The sequence below is a fragment of the Haliaeetus albicilla genome, chromosome 14 (assembly GCF_947461875.1).
Source record: "Haliaeetus albicilla chromosome 14, bHalAlb1.1, whole genome shotgun sequence".
Lineage (NCBI taxonomy): Eukaryota > Metazoa > Chordata > Aves > Accipitriformes > Accipitridae > Haliaeetus > Haliaeetus albicilla.
The window spans coordinates 6,271,015-6,281,627 of record NC_091496.1 but is presented as its reverse complement, the minus strand read 5'-3'; positions in this window follow the sequence as shown (position 1 = coordinate 6,281,627).

The window sequence follows — 10,613 nt, the reverse complement described above, 5'->3', positions numbered from 1 at the left end:
ATACACTTGTAGGTTTGCACTTAAACCCAGTTAAGAGCATAAATACACTATCAAATGAGTTGCTGGAGTCTGAAACTACTACCAGCTTTGTGCAGCTACGTACTGTATGAAAATTGTAATTTCAGTTTCACATAACCAAAAAAAGTTCTATTTGAACTTTCATAGCAAGAGATTGGTTTAATCCTAAAAATAACTGAACAAGTGTTCACAGAAAATAATTCCATCACTTGCTATGCATTTTTAAGGACTCAGGGTCTGTGTTTGATGTGTGGGGATAGTGAGAAGGTTTAACCTTTTCTCTCTTAATCCCCCCATGGTAGTGAATGTAGGAAATATTTCCTGCTATCACCTCAGTTCCTGTCAAACTTCAGCTTCTCCCTGGAATTAATTAGGAAAGGGTGTATAATTTGCCCTAGCTCGATAGCATGTTTTCAGAGGAGATGGTCAGACATCTGTTGTTGATGGGACAGTGTGACACAGGCAGGTACCTGGACTGCTGCAGTCCAGTGGAAGCAATGTACGCTGCTTTCAGCATCAGAAATTTGTGTTTGCCATTGTGACTCACTTTACATTTTAATGTTAGCTAGTTCTTTCATGTGGAAAGTTTTAAAAGGAACATTAGACTGAAATAAGTTTTTTTTCACTTTTTCATATCTGTAGAAATGTAAGAAGTTGCTGATTGATCCCTTCTGTGTTTGGTCACTCCAGAAAAAATGTAAGGATGCTGACAGGATGAAATGTAACACTTTAAAGTGAGTACTTTTAATTTTACTTTATTTTGGAAAAGTACACCGTCTACCTAAGTGTTTCTTTATCTGGAAAAGGAGTCAAGTTTTTTTAGGAAAACCTCATGGTAAGGAAGTTTTTGTCTCTGCTTTACATTAGAGAATAAATAAAGTTTTCTATCTTTTAACTATTCTTTAACTTTTTGGCCCCTTCCTTTATAGCAAGCTGTTTGTCCCATAGCTACTGCCACTCACTAGACCAGCTGCAATGTGTTGATGGGTGTTCTTGGGAAGGACTTGTAATATCTCTATTTTTCAGTCAAACCAAAGGCAGTGCTAGTGGCCTTCCTAGGGATGACACTCACCCCTGGGAGACACTAAAAACCCTTCTGAAGAGCAAACATTCACCTTCAAAATAGGCTAGACAGTACTAGCGATTGGATAGGGTGTTTTTAAAGTTTCCCTGAGGGAAGTTTTTTGGGTGCTGTGACTTTGCAGAGCGCTTCCATTTCAATGAACGTTTTGCATCCACAGTTGTGTCCAGGGGACATGTAGAAATGTCTCTGGGGAAGGCTGTGATCTCATGAAGGGATTTCTCATAGAAGATTTCTGCATCCGTGAAGAGAAGGGCAAAAGCAGCGAGGCTTTGCATGGCTCTGCCCACTCCCAGGAATGCTTGGCACGTCCCTCTGCTATGTGGGGACACCTGGGAAAACAAATTCTTTTGCCTTCTCCCCTACCAGGATAAACAAACCTACTATGTGGAGCTCATCAGAAGCCAAAGGAAATTGGGCAGCTTTTTGTTGCAATTATGGCAGAGCACTAATGAGGGCAGGGATTTTGCTTGTTCCTCAGGTCCGAGGTCCTGCACTGGCCTCTCTACAAGCTGGCAATGCTTGAGGTGCCTGCACAAGGCTGTGTACAAGAAACCCAAAAGCTATATTGCTTGCTCCCGAGTACCTGCTATCAGTGGTTTTTCCTTGAACTGTTTACAAATGTGCGCACGCCTTTTTTTAAAGGACACTGCAGTTCCTCAGTTAACTAGACCGCCTTTGAAATGAGTAGATGACCTTTCTGTCCTCTCAGTTTTTAGGGTTTTCTGCTCCTCTCTTTCTTCAGCCCCTGTTTGCCCTCAGTGGGATCTGTCTGCTTTTTGGTACTCTTGTGTCAAAGTCAAAAGGATCACCAATACTGAAGCCCCCCCTTTTTCTTGTAGAATTGCCATTACTGAAGAAATGCAGTGTTACTTGTTTGGTCTCACAGACATGTCTTCAGGGATTATTTTTGAAAGATGATGGTGGCAATGACTTGTCTCCTCTCCACTGCGAGTTCCCTCAGCACAGGATAACTGACCATTCTCACCTGGACAGAACTGAGCAGGATTTGACATTATGGACCAGCTACTGCCCTTCCTTTGGCTAGCTGTCTTGCTAAGCAGCAGTGTCAATTATCCTGGAGAGCTGTTTTAGCAGTCTTTGCAAAACCTGGAGTTGTCTCTGTCAGCTGAAAGACTGATTTTGGTGACCTGAAGACTACCTCCATTCAGACGTCGATGATTCCGCAAACCAGTTGAACAGGCAACACAACATCTTAATGAACTAGTATTACCACGAATCATTATGAATTCTCATTAACCACAGACTGTTAATTAACTGTGTGGCATACGTACAGATATCTTTTTTCCAGACCACTCTTCTAATACTACTGCTTTCTGATGGAGCACCGTTGATTTGTGGGGGTGTCCAAATCTCTCTACATTGGGTGTGAACAGTGAATCACAACCAGAACGATAATTTGTCATCACCACAGCTTTTTGTGACCCTGAGCCTTCCCCAATTACTTGGCTGTTTGTTTCTATTCTCCAGGAAAAGCTTCCCAAAGCAAATGTGTTCGAAGGCAAGGCAGCAGAAGGGAACACAAGCCTCCACAGTTTGGGCTTAAATCTGTATAATTTGCTGAATGCAGAAAATGTTGTTCTGAACTGGCCACCAAACTGACCTTATCCAGCACCTTGTTTTACCAAGACTGGCACTTGACAGCTCCCCTGGCAGCACAGGAACAACCTCAGAGTGAAATGGCAAGTGAGAGGTAATCTGCTTTCTCCCACACTCATTAGTTTGCGAACTGATGATGTCCATTAGGGAAGCCTGAAGCTTAAGATCTTCTCACCTCTCCCAAATATTGCTAACATTTATTATTATTAATTATTATTATTATTATTATTATTATTATTGTTATTCTTACCCTAGTTATTCTTGTTAGTTTAATACCATATCTAAACATCCCAAATCAATTTTGGAGGGAGTGTTGATGGAAATGTGAGGGGTTTATTTATTTTTAATAAGGATAAGCTCAGGCACTAGAAACCAACTGTGTTTTCCCAGTTTTTGTATCAGTCCCTAAGCATCCTCCTACCACCATCTTACAAACTCAGACTGACACAGAGCTGATAAATTGACAGAAAGTATCAAATGTCAGCTAGGGCTCTGATTCCCTCTGGAGGCTCTTGGGAACAAAGTATGAACAGATTGTTCATGCCAGAATACCTCATTATTTTAAGCAAATTGACTTTCTTATTGACTACATTGAAAGGTTGTACGCTAGTTATAATTACCAGTTCTACTTAATTTTCTTTTATAAAAAGGTCTGTACTCTCTACTTGACAGTATTATTTTGATTAACCTACTTTTTGCCCCAAGAGGCCATTTAATATTTAAAAAAGAATGGCTTGATCGTATAGATGTATAGCACATGCACACGATTATTGTGTTATAATCACCCATATCTAATCTGAATGGTGAAGTGCATTACACTGCATTTTGCAATGAACTATGAGATTTTGTAGAGACAGTGAGGTTAACAGCAATATACACATTAAAAATAAAAAAGTCCTGCAACTGCAGGAGCACAAAGAACATTTTGCGCAATCTACCATAAAATACAACAGTGTGATGTGAAGCAAGAAGATTAAAGGATTTGTTTCACACCCCTTGATTTTAGTTCGTGACTATTTTATGATCACTGTATTTGGCTGATGTTTTATTGTTAATAATAACATGATATATTAATTTTTACATTCTCTCCTCTCTTGCTCTCAGATCCAACTTTCACCCACCTCTAGTTTCAAGATGACAGCGTAATATGAACTGACTACAGTTTGGCTTGCTCAGATATGGTCAAGGTAATTGTTGGAAACAGCTTCTCGGCTTTCTGAGAGATGAGAGAGGGACTGAAAAGAGCCTGCTGATGCAGAAACATCTACCTGGAATGAGGGCCAGTGAAATGTCATGTGTAATCCCATTAGAGTGATCCTGGTTGTCTGCTCCACACTGCCCTAAAGGAAGCGCTTGGTCTCCACAGTAGTTCGTTGAAAAATAGGGGGAAAAAATGATGAGTAGTTCAATAAGAATGATGCTGTCAAGGGTCTAGAGCCAAACATTGTACTCTCCTGTGTTTTAAAAAAAAAAAAAAATATTTTTTTTTCTTCTAGATTTTTGTCCTTGTAATCTTACAAAGTAGTGGGACTCCCTGCTGGCATTAGAGTCCAGTTCTGATGCGCTTTCAAATTGATCTTTCAAGCCAAGAAATTCAGAAACTAACTTTGATATCTTCCACATACCAATTTTCTCTTGACACATTAACAAATCTCTGTGAAATGCTGTTATACTATGACACATAACTTCATAAAAGTGACCTCTTCTTATTCAGATATTGGCCCTTACTATGTTTATCCTGTTGACAGGAAAAAGACTCGATGCGATTAGAGGAATAAAGTCAAAAGTGAAGACCAAATTAGCATGTATTCTTATCATTAGAAAGATAAAACTCTGCTTGCAGAACCTTTATTACTGGTAATGAGGCAAGAGGTAAGAAGAACCCCGCTTGGTTTTCAGATCACAAGGCTGTGTTTGCAAGTGGGAGAAGAGAAAATAAACATCTTTTCACTCATGAAGTGAGAAAATTGGATCTGGAATCCATTGGGAGAAGACATATAGGAACCTACAATGTCATTTTACTGTCACTTTTCAGACTACAAGCACTTTTTGGGAGCTCCAGTCAGAGCTTGAAGGAATGATCTAATAAAACACATATACTCTGTGGGGCTGTTGTGCTAGGGAATGAGTGACCGCAATTAAAATGACCCTAAGATGCTTCAGAATATGATTTCTGAGATTTATAGTGAGAAGACTTAAAAAAGGTAGGCTGCTTTTCCTGCTGCAGAATGATTAGGTCCCTCCAGAGATGTGAAACAAGACCCAGGTATGCCCTGTTTAAGCAAAGGATTAACTGAAGACACAGGGCTGTTGTTGAGATGCCAGAGATCTGTAGCTGTTGTACTGGAGCAGGTTTAAGAAAGACAACATTTTTCTGGAACTATTTTACCACAAAATTCTAAAAGCACAGTTTGGGAATCATTGTTTTCCAGTCATTTTTTTTTATGAAAATGACACAAAATGTTAAGTATTGCACTTTGACACGCTGTAGGTATTTGGTTTAACTTAGGCAGTCGGCTAATAGGAAATCTGTGGAGATAATGCGAATCTTCTGGTATTTAATTATACACACCCCAAACATAGGGATTATATGGGCATGTAGGGTAAGATTCAAAGAAGGCTCTAGGCAACTAAATTGCCTTGTGGTAAAATTTCACTTCCAGGACGTCATAGTTCAGTGACTGCCTACTTTTAAGGTGCCTAAAGTGACTATTTGCAGAAAGTTATTTTGCTGAGGTGACTTCTCAATAGCTTGTTATTCTCCTTTTGAACTAGACCAGAAATACCATGCGCAGTTATTTGCTGTGGTCTGAACAGCTACCTGCTGCCTAAATCCCATGTAAACTAATGGGACAATGTCTTAGCTCCTTCAGTTGCCCACGTTGGTAGGTCTGTGAAGAGCGTATTTGATTCACGTTGACATGATGGCACTCCTCACAAAAAGCATTACTATATGTAGATTTTTTTTTTTAACTTGTTGAGTTTCTTTTACAACCTTTTTACAATTTATTGATCCCCTGGTCAATACAGTCAAAAGAACCTAGAGAGCAATTCAGCTCACCTGAATGTAAACAAAGATTAAGTTGCTTAAACATAGATTTCTAGTGCCACCTGATGTACCTTTGAGGATCTGAGGTGCACAGGGAGACTGGCTCATATAACACAAAATGTATCATCCCCAGAGCTTTCTAGAAGAGTGTCTGGAGGACAGGCTGGATGCCTGACTCCATCCCAAATAGCGCTGGATGCCTATTTGTGGGCACTTAAATTGAATCCTACATTTCCGATGACTATAGTGGAAGCTTAGGCACCTAGCTTACACGTAGATATTTGTAGATCTCTACATTCGGGTGTGTTGATCTGAGCTGAATCCTCCTTGCCTTCTCAGGGTTGTGAAGGATCTGAGCTCTGGAACCCCAAATGACTGGAGATCCTTCCCTGCATCTTTTAAACAGTTTTTTTGGAGGAAGATCCAAAGGCACACTTGACTATGGCAGCTCTGGTAGGAGCCTGCCATTTACCTGGTGGGAGTTGTAACCCCAGAGCAGGCACCAACATGCAGTGCATTGAAAGGTCAATGCTGAAAATGTCCTAAATCCTACCTGTTACTCTGAGTTTGAGTATTATAGTGTATCTATGAAATGACCTGTTACTGATGCTAAACTGTATTCTGCAATTGCAGTGTTATGTACTAACAAATATATAAAGTATATAAAAGCAGGTGTTCCTTATTGAATATACAAGAGTTTATTGTCATCTAGGGTGCCACACACTACTTATTTCTTGTATGTATCTCTATGTACGCCTATATATGAATATACAGAGGTATGACTATGTGTTTAAAAAGAGAGAGATAGGCTCATGTATAGTAGATATAACTATATGTAAGAATTGTTATGAGTTGTGAAAAGCTAGCGTAAAAAAAGCATCTTTACAGAAGCATAATGGAGCAGTAATAAATCAGCTTAGCACAATTCATTATGCTTGCACTTTGGTTTTTCAGCAAGACAGCACTGCTCTTTGCACTTAAAATGTTAACAAGGGAACAATGCTTTTATGACATCCGTGGTCCAAAAACGTGTGTGTAGAGAAGTGGTTATACAACTCAGCAGCCCTGGCTGGGTCTGTGCATTCAAGCTCTAATGGATCCATCTGTGCTTCCCGACGCTTGCACCTATGTTATACCCACACCTGTTACTATTCGAGAGGTAGTGCCAACATGTTAGAAAACAGAGAGGAAGAAAAAACGAGTTTGTGAAAAACCTGTTGAAGAGATTAATTAACCTCCTTCCATATGCAATCTCTTTCGTCAACCTATAGCTGAACAGAAATGCACTTTACATCCAGGAAGATGGGATTCTCTTTTGTGTTTGTGTCTGACGATATCGATGGTAGAAGCGGGCACGCTGCTAACCTTCGGAGTCTCAAATCCTTGCTGTGCTCTGCAAGCCACACCTATTGAGGCAAGTGCACAGTTACCCACACTGGCTTGTCAAGGCAGCTCAGCCTTGATATGAAGACATGGCCTCAATGGGAGAAAATTAAGGTCATTTCCATCTTTGAGTGTTGAGAATGGCAACAGGAATAACAGCAGAGCGTATACTATGGTTACTAGGATGTCGTTCTGCCTACAGGGATGTGGACTACGTCCCTTACTTTCTTAAATGGCTACCAGACAGTAACAACTTCTGACTGATTCATAGCTGTTGAGCTCCAAGTATCAATTTATTGAGTAGCCTGCTTCCTCATGCATTCATGAATATGGTATTTTATAACTGACTAAAAAATACCTTAAATATATTTTTAATTTTTTTTTTCCACTCTGTCATTAGTGTCTTTTCAGAGACAGTAAAACTGGGGGTATTCCAGGGTTTGGAAATGTAGCAGTTCCCTCTGCATTCAAAGCATTTCACAGTCCACAAAAAGTCTAATATACCATAATGGCATTTTATTATGGATACTTTACCCATTGTATAATAAATGTCTTGAGGACGGCCTTTGTACATGTATTTTTGTCAAGTGCAGCATTGTGACCTTGCTTTCTAGTTCCAGCTCAGGAGCTGGATCAGGATAGTTGAATAAACAAAAGTCCACCAAAAGGAAAGTATGTGGTGAAAAAATTGTCTCTTCAGGAACTGTGTAACTGGGACATCTGTGAACTGGTCAGAGATATTTAGGCTCAACATCAGTGTGTTTCTGGCAGGAAAACAAGTTAGAGAGTATTAGCTACACTTCTGGACTATTATAAACTTTTTCTAAGGTAGGTTTTATGGTCTCCTTCCTTCCAGCTCAGTGATTTAAGCATCTGATTTTCACTTTGAAAGCAAAAATTCCTAGATTCACATTGCAGATGAGCTGCTTCCATCACAGCTCTCTTGAAGGCATTTAAATACCACATAGAAAAGTGCACTTTAGAAGCCCCCCTGAGTATTTGCAGAAGACGGTTATGACCCTCATGGTCTCCAGAACACAGTGCAAAGCTCCACCAGAACCACACAGTATTTGGCCAGGCCTATTCCGGTCCTATACACAAAATTTTGTAATTAAGAGCTACTTATCTTCTTCACCCCAGCCATTCCTAACCTCTGCTTCAATTCTCAAGTCTGCGAAATGTCTGGTATGGTTTCTGACCTTAAACAAATCCAAAGCAGCTAAATGTTTCTTAGAAGTTGTTCCATTCCTCCTTCTTCTTTCTGTTGTTTTATGCAATTCATCTACTGGCTCAATCGCAGATAAACTAGCACAAATCAATTAAACAGATTTCAATCTTAATTGCCTTTAATTCTCAATGGAATAATTAATTGAACATACTGTATCCTGCAAAGATTCTGTCCTTTGTTCTGCAGTTTTACTGTGCCATGTTTAATTGATTCTGGTAGTAGCTTATAATGGACTGCAAGAGCTCTCTTCATAAAATAATAAAATAAAAAAAATTGTAAAAAAGGCTTACTGAATTGCATGTGAAAAAAGGCACGTTTCCAGCAGCTGGATGGACTGTAACTTGTAAATTTTACCTTGGCTCGTAAAGCAAACAGCTCTTACAATAGTCTTCTATGCCACCTCCTTCTCGACAAAGCCAGCAGATAAGATTTATTAGAGAGATGTAAGAAAGAGATAAGGATACATTTAAAATTACTCTGAACTAAACTGTGATCCTAATAGCAATGGTATAAAAGAGACAATTTTCTGAAAGATGTCCCAGCATCATCAAAGGTATGTAATGTTGCTGCTTTAGCACATGCCCGCTCCTTTTGCAGAAAAACCCGAGGAATTATTCATTCCTCTGAACACTGCATCAGTAGAAGGAGAAGTGATGATCTTTTTATTAGGGCACTGTGATTTATTAGGGCACTCGGACTCTTCCATTTCTTTTTTTACAGATTTTAGACAGCTCACTAAACTCTGACTATAATCGAGTAAAGTTAGTTGTCAGTCAACACTGCTTTTTCTTTTATTATTTGGCTTGTATATTACCCTCTTTGGTTGTGGTTTCACAAGAGTTTGAAGATTTTCTTCTTTTTTTCCCCAGTTTCCACCAAATTCTGTGCTCCAAGTTCCTTATTCCTTCCCGTGTGTCACATTTCTCTCCACATAACTGTGCAACTGTTGTTCAGGGTTTTTTTGGTTGGTTTTTTTTTTGTGTGCTTTTTTTTTTAACTCAGTGCATTTTAGAAATCTATCTGAGTTATGGTGCAACTCTGCAAAAGCAGCACTGCTAGAACAGAGGTATTGAATTATTCTGGTGAGACATGGGCTGGAGGTGCCCGGGGCATGATGGGGTAAGAAAATCTTATACAGGTTTTTCAGCTGGAGAAAATGTACCATGGAATGACACAAATGAATCAGACAGAAAAAAAGATGACGAGCTATTAGGGCTGTTGAAAGGGAAATTCAATTGACTGTCATCTTTATACAAATCTGTGTGACTCAGGCTTGAAGTTACAGTGAAGAGGTCTGAGAGAGCAGAGATAGTACTGTTAAAGTGCAGGGTTTTTTGGCTGCTTTTTAGCATAGCCTTGTCCCATGTGTTAAATTACAGCCCTGTCCTACTTTACCATTGTACAGTACCACTGAAATGCATTTTCATTTACTTGTTCTTTTGTATCATGTAACATCCGCTTTGTACAGAGATGCAAATAAATATAAAAAGTGCAGGGAAATAGTGAACCAGAATCTTTGTGTCTTGTTTTGAGCTAAGAGCCTCTCCTTTTGTGCTCTGCTCCCTTTTTCTGCATGCCTTCTACCTTGTCATATTCAGAGCATGCCTCATTTAGCTGAATTACTCAGGTCACCTTAGATTAATTGTGCAATTTGGCACTGATGGCGCTGATATATCCCTATCTGAGTGTTGTGTCAAAGAAGTCATAATATAAGCAGGATTTAAGAAGATATCTGCTAGCAAACAAGAACACAGACTAGGAAATCTGGTATTTGCAATCACCTTGTTTTTTATGATTAATTAGTGGATGTACTGGAGTAATAATCCTGTACATGTGCAATTTTGCTCTATATTTTCCAAGCTCCATCCCTTCAATTCAACCTCCCATCCTCATTAATTTTCAGTGCGTGGTACTGAAAATGTTCCCTTCCTACAGCAGCTTTGTCTTGTAAATCTATTTTCTTAATTAAGAATTTTGCAAACAGAGTGGCAGTGGGACCATAGGATGCATCCCAGTTAAAAAATAGTCTACCCTGAAAAGCTGGCTTTCATTTTCAGTTAAAAGCAACTAATATGGGAAGAGATTCAACTGAAAAGAGATCCCAAATATTTGCACAGAAACCTATGCTGTCATAGAAAGACTTTGAATGAGAGAAATTGATGTTGTTTAAAACACTAACTTCTTCTGTAGGCATTGCAAGTTAGCCTGTCCCCAGAAACCCTAATCCGGCAAAA